Here is an 18,821-nt window from a genome sequence, read left to right on the forward strand (position 1 = left end):
TAGCGGTGTGCGTGGACTGGCACTCGGCTGGCAGTGTGTGAGTAGTGACTTGCTGCTGGTCACTACACACACTGCTAGCTGAGTGCTACTCCAAGCAATCCATCAGCTTCTGTGGTTGCTGTGTCAGGAATGTGGGCGTGTGAAAGTGATGGGCCCTTGAATGGCGCTGTCTGCTGGTGTGAGTGTTGTATTGTGATGGGCCCGTGGCTGGCGGAGTGAATGGTTTTGTATGTGTCACACGTATAAAAGGTGTATGAAAGGCCTGTGAGGTTGGTGCCTTGTCGTGGATTTACAGCTCACGAGCTGTGAGTCAATTGTTCAGTTTCTCGCCCTTTCAATTATTAACAGTGCATTTCATTTTTGTGAAATCACTTGCTTATACAATTGTATATACTGACCCATCACTCACCCTCGTGCCAAATCCAACCAGTATGTGTGTGTGCTTGAGGATTAGATGGCTGTGCAGTAATATTTGTCCTTCTGAAGCAGGGTGTACCTTGTCCCTTTTTGTGAATGTTGTAATGTGTTGTTTTTGTGCCTGGTGGTGTGAATGGTCTTGTGTGTATCACGTATGAAAGGTGTGTGAATGGCCTGTAAATTGGTTGGTGCCTTGCTGTGGCTTTACAGCCCACGAGCTGCGAGTCATTGGGTCAGTTTTTTGTCCATTTAATTATTGACAGTGCATTTCATTTTTGTGAAATCTCTTGTTAATAAAATTTAATATACTGAACCATCACTCGCCCTCGTGCCAAATCCAACCAGTATGTGTGTGTGTTTGAGGAATAGATGGCTGTGCAGGAATCTTTGTCTTTTTAGTTTCTCTGCCAAGGTGTACATTCCATGTAAGAATAACCCACCAACTGTAGATATTGTCGTAAACCCATGGGAGTTCATGGTGATGTCTCTCTTGTGAATTCCAAAAAGTAATTTTATCCACAATGTCCTGCAAACCTCAAAATGTCTGTCACATTTTCCTTGCAATATTGTGCCGAAATTCTCACTCTGTAGAAACAAACAACTAATTATGTCGAAACAATCTGGTTTTGCAAGGGGGTCAACTGTGTTTTTAGCCCCATGCTTGGCAGCCATCTAGGGAAACCTACCAAACCCACACATTTTTGAAAAGTAGACACCGGGGGCTTCCATGGAGGTATGGCTTGTGTGGATCCCCCAATGTTTTCTTACCCAGAATCCTCTGCAAACCTCATTTTTAGTTGAAAAAATCACTTTTTTCACACATTTATTTGTGGGAAAGTTGTGGCATCACCAGGCGCACTCAAATTTCCCACCACCCAGCATTTCCCCAGGTTTCCCGGTAAAAATGGTGCCTCACTTGTGTAGGAGGCCCAAGTACCCGTGACAGGCAAGGGCCCCAAAAGGAGTGAGGCGACATCAAATTTGCCTATCTCAAAACCACCTGGTTTTGCAAGGGGGGTCACCTGGGTTTTTGGCCCGGTGCACGGCGGCCATCTAGGGAAACCTACCAAACCCACACATTTCTGAAAACTAGATACCCGGGTGCTTCCAGGGAGGTATGGCTTGCATGGATCCCCCAACGTTTCCTTACCCAGAATCCCCTGGAAACCTCAATTTTAGCTGAAAAATTCACATTTTTCACACATTTTTGTGTGGGAAAGTTGTGGCATCACCGGGCTCACACAAATTTCCCACCACCCAGCGTTCCCCCAGGTCTCCTGGTAAAAAGGGTGCCTCACTTGTGTGGGATGCCCAAGTACCCGCGATAGGCAAGGGCCCAAAACGTAGTGAGGCGACATCAAAATTGTCTATCTCAAAACCACCTGTTGTTGCAAGGGGGGTCACCTGGGTTTTTGGCCCCGTGCTTGGCGGCCATATAGGGAAACCTACCAAACCAATAGATTTCTGAAAACTAGACACCCGGGGGCTTCCAGGGAGGTATGGCTTGCGGGGATTCCCCAACGTTTCCATACCCAGGATCCCCTGCAATCTTCAATTTTAGCTGAAAAAATCACATTTTTCTCACAGTTTTGACTCGCGACAAGCAAGGGCCCAAAACGTAGTGAGGCGAAATCAACGTTGCCTATCAAAAAATGTTTTGAGCCCTTGCCTGTCACGGGTACTTGGGCCTCCCACACAAGTGAGGCACCATTTTTACCGAGAGACCTGGGGGAACGCTGGGTGGTGGGAAATTTGTGTGAGCCCGGTGATGCCACAACTTTCCCACACAAACTTGTGAAAAATTTGATTTATACAGCTAAAATTGACGTTTGCAGGGGATTCTGGGTAAGGAAACGTTGGGGGATCCACCCAACCCATACCTCCCTGGACGCCCCCGGGTGTCTAGTTTTCAGAAATGTATGGGTTTGTTAGGTTTCCCTAGATGGCCACCGAGCACCAGGCCAAAAACCCAAGTGACCCCCCTTGCAACACCAGGTGGTTTTGAGATGGGCAATTTTGATGTCGCATCACTACGTTTTGGGCCCTTGCCTGTTGCGGGTACTTGGGCCTCCCACTCAAGTGAGGCACCATTTTTACCGGGAGACCTGGGAGAACGCTGGGTGGTGGGAAATTTGAGTGAGTCCGGTGCTGCCACAACTTTCCCACACAAAAATGTGTGAAAAAAATGATTTTTTTCAGCTAAAATTGAGGTTTGCAGGGAATTCTGGGTAAGGAAACGTTGGGGTATCCACGCAAGCCATACCTCCGTGGAAGACCCCGGGTGTCCAGTTTTCAGAAATGTGTAGGTTTGGTAGGTTTCCCTAGATGGCCGCCGAGCACGGGGCCAAAAACACAGGTGACCTCATTGCAAAACCAGGTGGTTTTGAGATAGGTAATTTTGATGTTGCATCACTACGTTTTGGGCCCTTGCCTGTCGCGGGTACTTGGGCCTCCCACACAAGTGAGGCACCTTTTTTACTGGGAGACCCGGGGGAACGCTGGGTGGTGGGAAATTTGAGTGAGACCGGTGATGCCACAACTTTCCCACACAAAACTGTGTGAAAAAAAGTGATTTTTTCAGCTAAAATTGAGGTTTGCAGGGGATTCTGGGTAAGGAAACGTTGGGGGATCCACGCAAGCCATACCTCCCAGGAAGCCCACGGGTGTGTAGTTTTCAGAAATGTATAAGTTTGCTAGGTTTCCCAAGGTGTCCGCAGAGCTAGGGTTCAAAAACTACATCTAGGCACTTTGCCAAAAAAGGGTCATTTTTCACTGCGAAATTGAGGTGTGACTACGTTGCGCCATTTCCTGTTGTGGGCCCTAGGCTGACCCACACAAGTGAGGTACGATTTTTCTCGTAAGACTTTGGGGAATGCGAGGTGGGTTGAAATTTTTGGATCCACGCAGATTCCGGAACATTATACCACAGAAATGTGTGGAAAATGTGGTTTTTCTGACAATCTTTTAGGTTTGCAAGGGATTCTGGGTAACAAACCCTGGTGGGAGGCAGTAAAGTCACCCCATCCTGGATTCCCCTGGGTGTCTAGTTTTCAAAAATGTATAGGTTTGCTAGGTTTCCCAAGGTGCCTGCAGAGCTAGGGTTCAAAAACTGCAGCTAGGCACTTTGCCAAAAAAGGGTCATTTTTCACTGCGAGATTGCGGTGTGACCACGTTGCGTTTTGTGCTGTTTCCTGTCGCGGGCACTAGGCCAACCCGCACAAGTGAGGTACCATTTTTATCGTAAGACTTTGGGGAACACGGGGTGGGTGGAAATTTGTGGATCCACGCAGATTCCGGAACTTTCCACCAAAGAAATGTGGGGAAAATGTGTTTTTTTGGACAATTTTTTAGGTTTGCAAGGGATTCTGGGTAACAGACCCTGGTGGGAGGCAGTCAAGTCACCCCATCCTGGATTCCCCTGGGTGTCTACTTTTCAAAAATGTATAGGTTTGCTAGGTTTCCCAAGGTGCCCGCAGAGCTAGGGTTAAAAAACTAGAGCTAGGCACTTTGTCAAAAAAGAGTCTTTTTTCACTGCGATATTGAGGTGTGACCACGTTGCGTTTTGCGCCGTTTCCTGTCGCGGGCACTAGGCCGACCCACACAAGTGAGGTACCATTTTTCTCGCAAGACTTTGGGGAACGTGGGGTGAGTGGAAATTTGTTGATCTACGCAGATTCTGGAACTTTACAGCACAGAAATATGGAGAAAATATGTTTTTTTTGACAATTTCTTAAAGTTTGCAAGGGATTCTGGGTAACGGACCCTGGTGGGAGGCAGTCAAGTCACCCCATCCTGGATTCCCCTGGGTGTCTAGTTTTCAAAAATGTATACATTTGCTAGGTTTCCCAAGGTGCCCGCAGAGCTAGGGTTCAAAAACTGCAGCTAGGCACTTTGCCAAAAAAGGGTCATTTTTCACTGCGAGATTGCGGTGTGACCATGTTGCGTTTTGTGCTGTTTCCTGTCACGGGCACTAGGCCAACCCACACAAGTGAGGTACCATTTTTATCGTAAGACTTTGGGGAACACGGGGTGGGTGGAAATCTGTGGATCCATGCAGATTCTGGAACTTTCCACCACAGAAATGTGGGGAAAATGTGTTTTTTTGGACAATTTTTTAGGTATGCAAGGGATTCTGGGTAACAGACCTGGTGGAGGCAGTCAAGTCACCCCATCCTGGATTCCCCTGGGTGTCTACTTTTCAAAAATGTATAGGTTTGCTAGGTTTCCCAGAGTGCCCGTAGAGCTAGGGTTAAAAAACTAGAGCTAGGCACTTTGTCAAAAAAGGGTCTTTTTTCACTGCGATATTGAGGTGTGACCACGTTGCGTTTTGCGCCGTTTCCTGTCCCGGGCACTAGGCCGACCCACACAAGTGAGGTACCATTTTTCTCGCAAGACTTTGGGGAATGCGGGGTGAGTGGAAATTTGTTGATCTATGCAGATTCCGGAACTTTACAGCACAGAAATGTGGAGAAAATATGGTTTTTTTGACAATTTTTTAAGGTTTGCAAGGGATTCTGGGTAACGGACCCTGGTGGGAGGCAGTCAAGTCACCCCATCCTGGATTCCCCTGGGTGTCTAGTTTTCAAAAATGTATACGTTTGCTAGGTTTCCCAAGGTGCCTGCAGAGCTAGGGTTCAAAAACTACAGCTAGGCACTTTGCCAAAAAAGGGTCATTTTTCACTGCGAAATTGAGGTGTGACCACGTTGCGTTTTGCGCCGTTTCCTGTCGTGAGCACTAGGCTGACCCGCACAAGTGAGGCACCATTTTTCTCGTAAGACTTTGGGGAACGGAGGGTAGGTGGAAATATGTGGATCCACGCAGATTCCAGAACTTTCCACCACAGAAATGTGGTGAAAATGTGTTTTTTCCGACCATTTTTTAGGTTTGCAAGGGATTCTGGGTAACAGACCCTGTTGGGAGGCAGTCAAGTCACCCCATCCGGGAATTTCCCTGGGTGTCTAGTTTTCAAAAATGTATAGGTTTGCTAGGTTTCCCAAGGTGCCCGCAGAGCTAGGGTTCAAAAACAACAGCTACGCACTTTGCCAAAAAAGGGTAATTTTTCACTGCGAAATTGAGGTGTGACCACGTTGCGTTTTGCGCCGTTTCCTGTCACGGTCACTAGGCCGACCCGCACAAGTGAGGTACCATTTTTCTCGTAAGACTTTGGGGAACACGGGGTGGTTGGAAATTTGTGGATCCACGCAGATTCCGGAACTTTCCACCACAGAAATGTGGGGAAAATTTGTTTTTGTGGACAATTGTTTACGTTTGTAAGGGATTCTGGGTAACAGACCCTGGTGGGAGGCAGTCAAGTCACCCCATCCTGGATTCCCCTCGGTGTCTAGCTTTCAAAAATGTATAGGTTTGCTAGGTTCCCAAGGTGCCCTCAGAGCTAGGGTTCAAAAACTACAGCTAGGCGCTTTGCCAAAAAAGGGCCATTTTTCACTGCGAGATTGCGGTGTGACCACGTTGCGTTTTGTGCTGTTTCCTGTCGCGGGCACTAGGCCAACCCGCACAAGTGAGGTACCATTTTTATCGTAACACTTTGGGGAACACGGGGTGGGTGGAAATTTGTGGATCCACGCAGATTCCGGAACTTTCCACCACAGAAATGTGGGGAAAATGTGTATTTTTGGACAATTTTTTAGGTTTGCAAGGGATTCTGGGTAACAGACCTGGTGGAGGCAGTCAAGTCACCCCATCCTGGATTCCCCTGGGTGTCTACTTTTCAAAAATGTATAGGTTTGCTAGGTTTCCCAAGGTGCCCGCAGAGCTAGGGTTAAAAAACTAGAGCTAGGCACTTTGTCAAAAAAGGGTCTTTTTTCACTGCGATATTGAGGTGTGACCACGTTGCGTTTTGCGCCGTTTCCTGTCGCGGGCACTAGGCCGACCCACACAAGTGAGGTACTATTTTTCTCGCAAAACTTTGGGGAACGCGGGGTGAGTGGAAATTTGTTGATCTACGCAGATTCCGGAACTTTACAGGACAGAAATGTGGAGAAAATATGTTTTTTTTGACAATTTTTTAAGGTTTGCAAGGGATTCTGGGTAACGGACCCTGGTGGGAGGCAGTCAAGTCACCCCATCCTGGATTCCCCTGGGTGACTAGTTTTCAAAAATGTATACGTTTGTTAGGTTTCCCAAGGTGCCCGCAGAGCTAGGGTTCAAAAACTGCAGCTAGGCACTTTGCCAAAAAATGGTCATTTTTCACTGCGAGATTGCGGTGTGACCACGTTGCGTTTTGTGCTGTTTCCTGTCGCGGGCACTAGGCCAACCCGCACGAGTGAAGTACCATTTTTATCGTAAGACTTTGGGGAACACGGGGTGGGTGGATATTTGTGGATCCACGCAGATTCCGGAACTTTCCACCACAGAAATGTGGGGAAAATGTGTTTTTTTGGACAATTTTTTAGGTTTGCAAGGGATTCTGGGTAACAGACCTGGTGGAGGCAGTAAAGTCACCCCATCCTAGATTCCCCTGGGTGTCTACTTTTCAAAAATGTATAGGTTTGCTAGGTTTCCCAAGGTGCCCGCAGAGCTAGGGTTCAAAAACATACGCACTTTGCCAAAAAAGGGTAATTTTTCACTGCGAAATTGAGGTGTGACCACGTTGCGTTTTGCGCCGTTTCCTGTCACGGTCACTAGGCCGACCCGCACAAGTGAGGTACCATTTTTCTCGTAAGACTTTGGGGAACACGGGGTGGGTGGAAATTTGTGGATCCATGCAGATTCCGGAACTTTCCACCACAGAAATGTGGGGAAAATTTGTTTTTGTGGACAATTGTTTACGTTTGTAAGGGATTCTGGGTAACAGACCCTGGTGGGAGGCAGTCAAGTCACCTCATCCTGGATTCCCCTCGGTGTCTAGCTTTCAAAAATGTATAGGTTTGCTAGGTTCCCAAGGTGCCCTCAGAGCTAGGGTTCAAAAACTACAGCTAGGCGCTTTGCCAAAAAAGGGCCATTTTTCACTGCGAGATTGCGGTGTGACCACGTTGCGTTTTGTGCTGTTTCCTGTCGCGGGCACTAGGCCAACCCGCACAAGTGAGGTACCATTTTTATCGTAACACTTTGGGGAACACGGGGTGGGTGGAAATTTGTGGATCCACGCAGATTCCGGAACTTTCCACCACAGAAATGTGGGGAAAATGTGTATTTTTGGACAATTTTTTAGGTTTGCAAGGGATTCTGGGTAACAGACCTGGTGGAGGCAGTCAAGTCACCCCATCCTGGATTCCCCTGGGTGTCTACTTTTCAAAAATGTATAGGTTTGCTAGGTTTCCCAAGGTGCCCGCAGAGCTAGGGTTAAAAAACTAGAGCTAGGCACTTTGTCAAAAAAAGGTCTTTTTTCACTGCGATATTGAGGTGTGACCACGTTGCGTTTTGCGCCGTTTCCTGTCGCGGGCACTAGGCCGACCCACACAAGTGAGGTACTATTTTTCTCGCAAAACTTTGGTGAACGCGGGGTGAGTGGAAATTTGTTGATTTACGCAGATTCCGGAACTTTACAGCACAGAAATGTGGAGAAAATATGTTTTTTTGACAATTTTTTAAGGTTTGCAAGGGATTCTGGGTAACGGACCCTGGTGGGAGGCAGTCAAGTCACCCCATCCTGGATTCCCCTGGGTGACTAGTTTTCAAAAATGTATACGTTTGCTAGGTTTCCCAAGGTGCCCGCAGAGCTAGGGTTCAAAAACTGCAGCTAGGCACTTTGCCAAAAAATTGTCATTTTTCACTGCGAGATTGCGGTGTGACCACGTTGCGTTTTGTGCTGTTTCCTGTCGCGGGCACTAGGCCAACCCGCACGAGTGAAGTACCATTTTTATCGTAAGACTTTGGGGAACACGGGGTGGGTGGATATTTGTGGATCCACGCAGATTCCGGAACTTTCCACCACAGAAATGTGGGGAAAATGTGTTTTTTTGGACAATTTTTTAGGTTTGCAAGGGATTCTGGGTAACAGACCTGGTGGAGGCAGTCAAGTCACCCCATCCTGGATTCCCCTGGGTGTCTACTTTTCAAAAATGTATAGGTTTGCTAGGTTTCCCAAGGTGCCCGCAGAGCTAGGGTTAAAAAACTACAGCTAGGCACTTTGTCAAAAAAGGGTCTTTTTTCACTGCGATATTGAGGTGTGACCATGTTGCGTTTTGCGCCGTTTCCTGTCGCGGGTACTAGGCCGACCCACACAAGTGAGGTACTATTTTTCTCGCAAAACTTTGGGGAACGCGGGGTGAGTGGAAATTTGTTGATCTACGCAGATTCCGGAACTTTACAGCACAGAAATGTGGAGAAAATATGTTTTTTTTGACAATTTTTTAAGGTTTGCAAGGGATTCTGGGTAACGGACCCTGGTGGGAGGCAGTCAAGTCACCCCATCCTGGATTCCCCTGGGTGTCTAGTTTTCAAAAATGTATACGTTTGCTAGGTTTCCCAAGGTGCCCGCAGAGCTAGGGTTCAAAAACTGCAGCTAGGCACTTTGCCAAAAAATGGTCATTTTTCACTGCGAGATTGCGGTGTGACCACGTTGCGTTTTGTGCTGTTTCCTGTCGCGGGCACTAGGCCAACCCGCACGAGTGAAGTACCATTTTTATCGTAAGACTTTGGGGAACACGGGGTGGGTGGAAATTTGTGGATCCACGCAGATTCCGGAACTTTCCACCACAGAAATGTGGGGAAAATGTGTTTTTTTGGACAATTTTTTAGGTTTGCAAGGGATTCTGGGTAACAGACCTGGTGGAGGCAGTCAAGTCACCCCATCCTGGATTCCCCTGGGTGTCTACTTTTCAAAAATGTATAGGTTTGCTAGGTTTCCCAAGGTGCCCGCAGAGCTAGGGTTAAAAAACTACAGCTAGGCACTTTGTCAAAAAAGGGTCTTTTTTCACTGCGATATTGAGGTGTGACCATGTTGCGTTTTGCGCCGTTTCCAGTCGCGGGTACTAGGCCGACCCACACAAGTGAGGTACTATTTTTCTCGCAAAACTTTGGGGAACGCGGGGTGAGTGGAAATTTGTTGATCTACGCAGATTCCGGAACTTTACAGCACAGAAATGTGGAGAAAATATGTTTTTTTTGACAATTTTTTAAGGTTTGCAAGGGATTCTGGGTAACGGACCCTGGTGGGAGGCAGTCAAGTCACCCCATCCTGGATTCCCCTGGGTGTCTAGTTTTCAAAAATGTATACGTTTGCTAGGTTTCCCAAGGTGCCCGCAGAGCTAGGGTTCAAAAACTGCAGCTAGGCACTTTGCCAAAAAATGGTCATTTTTCACTGCGAGATTGCGGTGTGACCACGTTGCGTTTTGTGCTGTTTCCTGTCGCGGGCACTAGGCCAACCCGCACGAGTGAAGTACCATTTTTATCGTAAGACTTTGGGGAACACGGGGTGGGTGGAAATTTGTGGATCCACGCAGATTCCGGAACTTTCCACCACAGAAATGTGGGGAAAATGTGTTTTTTTGGACAATTTTTTAGGTTTGCAAGGGATTCTGGGTAACAGACCTGGCGGAGGCAGTCAAGTCACCCCATGCTGGATTCCCCTGGGTGTCTACTTTTCAAAAATGTATAGGTTTGCTAGGTTTCCCAAGGTGCCCGCAGAGCTAGGGTTAAAAAACTACAGCTAGGCACTTTGTCAAAAAAGGGTCTTTTTTCACTGCGATATTGAGGTGTGACCATGTTGCGTTTTGCGCCGTTTCCTGTCGCGGGCACTAGGCCGACCCACACAAGTGAGGTACCATTTTTCTCGCAAGACTTTGGGGAATGCGGGGTGAGTGGAAATTTGTTGACCTACGCAGATTCCGGAACTTTACAGCACAGAAATGTGGAGAAAATATGTTTTTTTTACAATTTTTTAAGGTTTGCAAGGGATTCTGGGTAACGGACCCTGGTGGGAGGCAGTCAAGTCACCCCATCCTGGATTCCCCTGGGTGTCTAGTTTTCAAAAATGTATACGTTTGCTAGGTTTCCCAAGGTGCCCGCAGAGCTAGGGTTCAAAAACTACAGCTAGGCACTTTGCCAAAAAAGGGTCATTTTTAACTGCGAAATTGAGGTGTGACCACGTTGCGTTTTGCGCCGTTTCCTGTCGTGAGAACTAGGCCGACCCGCACAAGTGAGGCACCATTTTTCTCGTAAGACTTTGGGGAACGAAGGGTAGGTGGAAATTTGTGGATCCACGTAGATTCCAGAACTTTCCACCACAGAAATGTGGTGAAAATGTGTTTTTTCCGACCATTTTTTAGGTTTGCAAGGGATTCTGGGTAACAGACCCTGTTGGGAGGCAGTCAAGTCACCCCATCCGGGAATTTCCCTGCGTGTCCAGTTTTCAAAAATGTAAAGGTTTGCTAGGTTTCCCAAGGTGCCCGCAGAGCTAGGGTTCAAAAACAACAGCTACGCACTTTGCCAAAAAAGGGTAATTTTTCACTGCGAAATTGAGGTGTGACCACGTTGCGTTTTGCGCCGTTTCCTGTCACGGTCACTAGGCCGACCCGCACAAGTGAGGTACCATTTTTCTCGTAAGACTTTGGGGAACACGGGGTGGGTGGAAATTTGTGGATCCACGCAGATTCCAGAACTTTCCACCACAGAAATGTGGGGAAAATGTGTTTTTGTGGACAATTGTTTACGTTTGTAAGGGATTCTGGGTAACAGACCCTGGTGGGAGGCAGTCAAGTCACCCCATCCTGGATTCCCCTCGGTGTCTAGCTTTCAAAAATGTATAGGTTTGCTAGGTTTCCCAAGGTGCCCTCAGAGCTAGGGGTCAAAAACTACAGCTAGGCGCTTTGCCAAAAAAGGGCCATTGTTCACTGCGATATTGAGGTGTGACCACGTTGCCTTTTGCACCGTTTTGTGTCGCGGGCACAAGGCTGACCCACACAAGTGAGGTACCATTTTTCTCGTAAGACTTTGGGGAATGCGGGGTGCTGGAAATTTGTGGATCCACGCAGATTCCATAACTTTTCACCACAGAAATGTGGATAAAATATGTTTTTTTGGACAATTTTTTAGGTTTGCAAGGGATTCTGGGTAACAGACCCTGGTGGGAGGCAGTCAAGTCACCCCATCCTGGATACCCTTGGGTGTCTAGTTATCAAAAATGTATAGGTTTGCTAGGTTTCCCAAGGTATCCGCAGAGCTAGGGTTCAAAAACAACAGCTGGGCACTTTGCCAAAAAAAGGGTCATTTTTCACTGCGAAATTGAGGTGTGACCACGTTGCGTTTTGCGCCGTTTCCTGTCGCGGGCACTAGGCCGACCCGCACAAGTGAGGTTCCATTTTTCTCGTATGACTTTGGGGAATGCGGGGTGGTGGAAATTTGTGGATCCACGCAGAGTCCGGAACTTTCCACCACAGAAATGTGGGGAAAATGTGTTTTTTTTGACAATTTTTTAGGTTTGCAAGGGATTCTGGGTAACAGACCCTGGTGGGAGGCAGTCAAGTAACCCCATCCTGGATTGCCTTGGGTGTCTAGTTTTCAAAAATGTATAGGTTTGTTAGGTTTCCCAAGGTGCCCGCAGAGCTAGGGTTCAAAAACTACAGCTAGGCACTTTGCCTAAAAAGGGTCACTTTTCACTGCGAAATTATTGTATGACCACGTTGCGTTTTGGGCCGTTTCCTGTCACGGGCACTATGCCGACCCGCACAAGTGAGGTACCATTTTTCTTGTAAGACTTTGGGGAACGCGGGGTGGGTGGAAATTTGTGGATCCACGCAGATTCCAGAACTTTACACCACAGAAATATGGGAAAAATGGGTTTTTTTGGACAATTTTTAGGTTTGCAAGGGATTCTGGGTAACAGACCCTGGTGGGAGGCAATCAAGTCACCCCATCCTGGATTCCCCTCGGTGTCTAGTTTTCAAAAATGCATAGGTTTGCTAGGTTTCCCAAGGTGCCCTCAGAGCTAGGGTTCAAAAACTACAGCTCGGCACTTTGCCAAAGAAGGGTCATTTTTCACTGCGATATTGAGGTGTGACCATGTTGCGTTTTGCACCGTTTTGTGTCGCGGGCACTAGGCTGACCCACACAAGTGAGGTACCATTTTTCTCGTAATCCTTTGGGGAACGCGGGGTGGGTGTAAATTTGTGCATCCAGGCAGATTCCGGAACTTTCCACCACAGAAATGTGGGGAAAATGTGTTTTTGTGGACAATTGTTTACGTTTGTAAGGGATTCTGGGTAACAGACCCTGGTGGGAGGCAGTCAAGTCACCCCATCCTGGATTCCCTTGGTTGTCTAGTTTTCAAAAATGTATAGGTTTGCTAGGTTTCCCAAGGTGCCCGCAGAGCTAGGGTTCAAAAACTAGAACTAGGCACTTTGTCAAAAAAAGGTCATTTTTCACTGCGATATTGAGGTGTGACCCCGTTGCGTTTTGCGCCGTTTCCTGTCGTGGGCACTAGGCCGACCCGCACAAGTGAGGTACCATTTTCCTTGCAAGTCTTTGGGGAACGCGGTGTGGGTGGAAATTTGTGGATCCACGCAGATTCCGGAACTCTCCACCACAGAAATGTGGAGAAAATATGTTTCTTTTGACAATTTTTTAGGTTTGCAAGGGATTCTGGGTAACAGACCCTGGTGGGAGGCAGTCAAGTCACCCCATCCTGGATTCCACTGGGTGTCTAGTTTAAAAAAATGTATAGGTTTGCTAGGTTTCCCAAGGTGCCTCAGAGCTAGGGTTCAAAAACTACAGCTAGGCACTTTGCCAAAAAAGGTTCATTTTTTACTGCGAAATTTAGGTGTGACCACGTTGCGTTTGTGCCGTTTCCTGTCGCGGGCACTAGGCCGAACCGCACAAGTGAGGTACCATTTTTCTCATAAGACTTTGGGGAACGAAGGGTAGGTGGAAATTTGTGGATCCACGCAGAGTCCAGAACTTTCCACCACAGAAATGTGGGGAAATGTGTTTTTTTGGACAATTTTTTACGTTTGCAAGGGATTCTGGGTAACAGACCCTGGTGGGAGGGAGTCAAGTCACCCCATTCTGAATTTCCCTGGGTGTCTAGTTTTCAAAAATGTATAGGTTTGCTAGGTTTCCCAAGGTGCCCGCAGAGCTAGGGTTCAAACATTACAGCTAGACACTTTGCCAAAAAAGGGTCATTTTTAACAAAACCTGATGGGAGGCAGTCAAGTCTCCCCATCCTGGATTCCCCTGGGTGTCTAGTTTTCAAAAAGCTATAGGTTTGCTAGGTTTCCCTAGGTCCTGGCCGACCTATGGTTAAAAAACGAGAGCTAGGCACTTTGCCAAAAAAGGGTCATTTTTCACTGCGAAATTGAGGTGTGACCACATTGCATCTTGCGCCGTTTCCTGTCGCAGGCTCTAGGCCGACCCGCACAAGTGAGGTACCATTTTTCTCATAAGACTTTGGGGAACGCTGGGTGGGTGTAAATTTGTGGATCCACGCAGATTCCAGAACTTTCCACCACAGAAATGTGGGGAAAATTTGTTTTTCTTGACAATTTTTTAGGTTTGCAAGGGATTTTGGGTAACAGAACCTTGTGGGAGGCAGTCAAGTCACCTCATCCTGGATTCCCCGGGGTGTCTAGTTTTCAAAAATGTATAGGTTTGCAACATTTCACTAGGTGCCAGCAGAGCTAGTGTTCACAAACTACAGCTAGACCTTTCTCAAAAAAAGTGTAAATTTTCATTGTGAAAATGTGGTGTGTTCATGTTGGGTTTTGAGCCATTTCCTGTCGTGGGCACTATGCCTACACACACAAGTGAGGTACCATTTTTATTGGGAGACTTGAGGTAATTCAGATTTGTAAAGCAACTGTTATTACCTATTGATTTTTGATGCATTTCTGCCTTCCAAATGAAAGACTTTGTGTAAAAAAGAAGTCATTTTGAATAATGACCGAAAATTCTCATGCTAGTATGAGTATTTCCAATTTTGAAAATGTGCAAATATGTACTGTTTCTAAACTCTATAATTTGTTCCCATTTCAGAAATACATAGGTGTCTTTCATACCGATTTTTCCATGTGTACATTTTCCCACAATAATTGCTATATACCCGGAAAAAAATAAAAAACCATTGCAAATTGCTGCTCAGTTTTTGACTCTGGGTTCGTCGGATTCTTGGTGAACCTACAAGTCCTATATATCCCCACAACCAGGAAGGTCCAGCGGATGTAACGGTATATTGCTTTCAAAGAGCTGTCATAATTAGAAGAAGTTACAGGTAAAAACGTTGACACAAAAGGCTAATTTTCATTTTTTCCTATATTTAACTGTTAGTTTCTATAAAGAAACCTTGATGGATCTACACAAATGACCCCTTGCTGAATTCACCATTTTTGTCTACTTCTCAAAAATGTATAGCTTTCCAGGATCCATTATTGCTTTCAGACCCATTTCTACCATTAACTGGAAGAAGGTTGAAAGCACAAAACATAGCAAAAATAGGCTATGTCCCAGAAAAATGCCAAAACTGTGTAAAAAATGTTGGTTTTCTGACAAAAGTCTGTCTTTCCCTAAAAGCTGTGAAAATGGTGATTTAAGCCCCACAAAGCCTTTTTTGAAACCATTTGCAGAGAAAAACCCAGACGCTTTCATTGCAGCCCAGGGGAATCCACAAACCCTGGGTACCTTTAGAATCCCCATGATGTTGGAAGAAAAGGACGCAAATTTGGCGTGGATACCTTATGTGGTCAAAAAGTTACAGGGGCCTAAGCGCGCACTACCCCAAATAGCCCAAAAAAGGCTTAACACGGGGGGGGGAGGCCTAGCAGTTAAGGGGTTATGAGGGTACATGACAATATACATAGAGCATAGATCAAACGGCCATCCTGGAATGAAATGAGGTGAGTGGTAACCAAAATAAATCTTTTTTAATTAATAAAGACATAGAGGTAGCATGTACACAATCTAGTCTATGATGATGGCATAACAGGTTTCACCAAGCTTGGAACAAAATGCTAGTAGCATCCTTCTAGTTGGTGGTGATGATCTGAAAGGTAATGGCTATAAAAAGTTCAATTCATTTACCTACGCATCCCTGAGTACCCCAAACAGGACGGAGTGCCACGCAGAAAGATGTGAATAATATCAACGAACATTAGTAGATTAGATTTCATTCAATTTCTTCCAAATAAGTGACCAAAAATTCTTAACCAGACGGCAGAGAAAGAACATATGAAGTAGATCACTGTTTACATGAGTGCAAGACCCGCATTTAGTAAAATTCAACAAGTTAAATTTGTGGAGATCTGCAGGAGTGAGAAAAAGCCTAATATAAAAGTAATATAGAGTCTTTGTTGTACTTGCTGAGCGTGAGACAGTATAGATTTTTGCCCAAATGGAACCCCAAGTTTGAAACAAAAATTCCTGTGCCAAATCTTTTTCCCAAAGAATGTTCTATACTAAATTTGGTTTTAGGATCAGTGGGGTGAGATAATATATTGTATATATGGGATGCCTTGAACTGAGTAGAGAAATCTAGCGAATGAGTGGATGTCTGATTGTGTGAGGCTAAGGAAGAGTTTTGGGAGTAGAATAGAATTATAGATAAACTGAGGTGAGAGTGGTGAGGAGCATGTAAAAGAGGTATGCCATACTTTTCTTGGATCTCCGTGAAGTCCATAGGAGACCCATCAATCATCAAGTGCTCAAATATAATAACGCCTTTATCAATCCATTCTTTCCAAAAGAGAGCTCTGTTTTTAATCTTTAAATGTTTGTTGTACCAAACAGGAGTGTGTGTAAAGTTTTCTGAGTGAGAAAAATGAGTTTCAAACAAAGAAGTTACGACTTCAGTAGAGTGCGTGAAACTGGATGATAAGAAACGTTTGTGGGGCTGAGATAACCGAGTGGCAGCAGTAAAAGAGAACGGATCATTGGGATTGTTCTAATGAGTTCCAGGCTGTTAAAGATGTATGTGAGGAGTCAGATAGAAAGGTCCAAACTTGTTTCAGGGTGAATCCAGACTGATAACATCTAAGATTAGGAAAATTAAAACCACCTAATTTTTTGGGCTGTTGAAGTCAAATAAGTAAAATCCTAGCCTTACGTTTATTCCATAGGAATTTGGTCAAGGAGCAGTTTATAATATTAAAGAAAGAGAGCGGGAGAGTGATTGAGGGCATGGAGAGATAAAAATCGATAATTGGGAGTAGCATCATTTTAATTGTAGCTAATCTACCCCACCAAGACAAATAAAGTTGGGACCAACTGTCAAAGAGTACGAATGTTTTTTAAGTATATCAGCAAGGTTTATTTTAATGGTTTCCTTGATACTATTAGGATAGAGGATACCTAAGCATTTAATACTCTGAAAGTTCTATTCAAAGCCTGTATCTGGAATCATATGAGAAAAGCAATGTTTATTTAATGGCATAACTTCGGATTTATCAATATTAAGTTTGTAGCCAGAGACTAGAGAATAATATTTTAACAAAGAGAGAAACACCGGCAAAGAGGTAAAGGGGATAGAGATGTATAGTAGAATGTTGTCTGCATACACAGTAAACCTAATATCAATATGTTCAGATTGGAATCCTGTATCCTGTGGAGAGCGTCAATGTTTTTCCCAAAAAGGGTTCTAGGGCAAGAATAAATAAAAGTAGAGATAAAGGGCACCCATGTGTAGTTCCTCTGTGGAGTGGAAAGTATTTGGATTGACATCTGTTCACTCAAATGGAGGTAGGTGGTCCAGAATATAACAATTGGATGTATCTAAGAATAGGGGGACTGAAACCATGCCATTTCAATGCTCCGAAAATGAATGCCCAATTTACTCTGTCAAAGGCTTTTTTAGCATTTAACGTAATTGCAGCAACCAGTGAATCTACCTTGTAGGCTAAATGAATAATATTAAGGAAAGTCCTGGAGTTATTTGTAATAGAACACCCCTTTATAAACCCTGATAGATAAATGTCAATAAGGTTTGGAATTACCTGATTGATACGCATGGCTAGTAATTTGGTGAAGATCTTACAGTCCGTATTAATTAAGGAAATGGATCTGTAATTTTTACAATAAGAGGGGTCTTTGTCTTTTTTAGGGATTAAACACAGCATTGCTTGAGTGAAAGGGCCCCGAGATTCACCGTAGGCTAGGCAATTATTTATGAGGACTAACAACTGTGGGACCAGAAGTTGTTTAAAATGGAGGAAAAAAACGTACCGTAAAACCATCCGAATTAGGTGTTTTATCCTTGGGAAGTTGATTGATAGCGTTTGTGATTTCTTGTTCTAGTATTAGATTATCGAGGGATTTCAGATCAGTGTGGTTATCAGAGTGTTTGGGAATGGTCTGAAAGAATGAATCAATGTGATCAGCTGTAGGAGTCGATTTAGGGGTGTAGCGGGAAGTGTAATAATCAGTGAAGCATTCGAGAGTCCTAGTATCAGTAATGTGTTTAATTCCTGCACTATATGTGATGGCAGCAATCTTAGATTTTTGTTTTTTAATTTTAAGATAATTGACTAGGCATTTGCCAGCTTTATTTCGGCCACCATACATCTTCGTATTAAATTTAAGGAGATTGTTGCAGACGTTATACCAGGATTGTTTATTATAGTGCATTTTAGCTTTAATGAGTTTGGACAAAGTATCAGAACATTTTATGGTAAAGTATTCATGCTCTAAGACCTTGATGTGTTTTAGATCTAATGTTGCATCTGCAAGTGCTTTTTTCTTTTTCCGAGAAACAAAATCTAATATAAATCTTCAAGCGGTGACATTGAAAGCATCCCGAACAAAATAAAATTGTGAAACAGAGGAAAGATTATTATTGAAAATTCCTGCATAAATTGTGTAACTTGTTCAACAAATTAAGGGGCAGATTTACAAGCCCTTTGCAATAACTTTACCTTGCTGTTGCTTCACTTCTATGATGCAGCGGCATCAAAAACAATACGCCACGTTGGGACATATTTACAACGTGACCCATCTAGGGAGATTCATCACGTTGTAAAGCCCTGAGCTACGTTATACCTGCGTCAGGTATAATGTATGCAGGGTGGGCATTCCCATGCAGGAAAGCATCGTAAAAGTGACACAGTGAAATCTACAATATTTCACTGAGTTACTTTTACGACGCCACTGCGTCAAAACCTTGCGCTTGCTTGAGGCAAGCATAAGATGTGACGCAGTATGTTAGGAATAGGCATTCCAACCATTGCCTGAGTTGCATCTTACTTGAGACCTGACTCCAGCAATGTGCTGCCCTTACGCCAAACAGATGCATCATGCTTCTGTCTATCCTTGCGCCACGGTGCGCCACATAGAAAATGCAGCGCATCCATGGTGGCGCAAGGGGTTTTTACATGTCGCAAATTAACTGGCACATCCCAACTAGTATGCAGGGATACGCCAGTTCTTGTAAATCTGCCCCACAGTGTCCAAAAAGAAGGGCATTGTTAAAACGCCATCAGCATGAGGTAGGAGCAGATGTGGGATAGTCCATATCTAAAATGAC

At 45.0% G+C, this 18,821-nt stretch overlaps 1 pseudogene; it reads right to left on the reverse strand.

Annotated features, from left to right (window-relative positions):
* The window catches only part of LOC146831537 (phosphatidylinositol-3,5-bisphosphate 3-phosphatase MTMR14-like), an 82,539-nt pseudogene extending 64,676 nt beyond the window's left edge, over positions 1 to 17,863 (reverse strand).
* Between the last annotated feature and the right edge of the window lie 958 nt (positions 17,864 to 18,821).

The sequence above is a fragment of the Triturus cristatus genome, chromosome 5_1, assembly GCF_964204655.1.
Source record: "Triturus cristatus chromosome 5_1, aTriCri1.1, whole genome shotgun sequence".
Taxonomy (NCBI): Eukaryota; Metazoa; Chordata; class Amphibia; order Caudata; family Salamandridae; genus Triturus; species Triturus cristatus.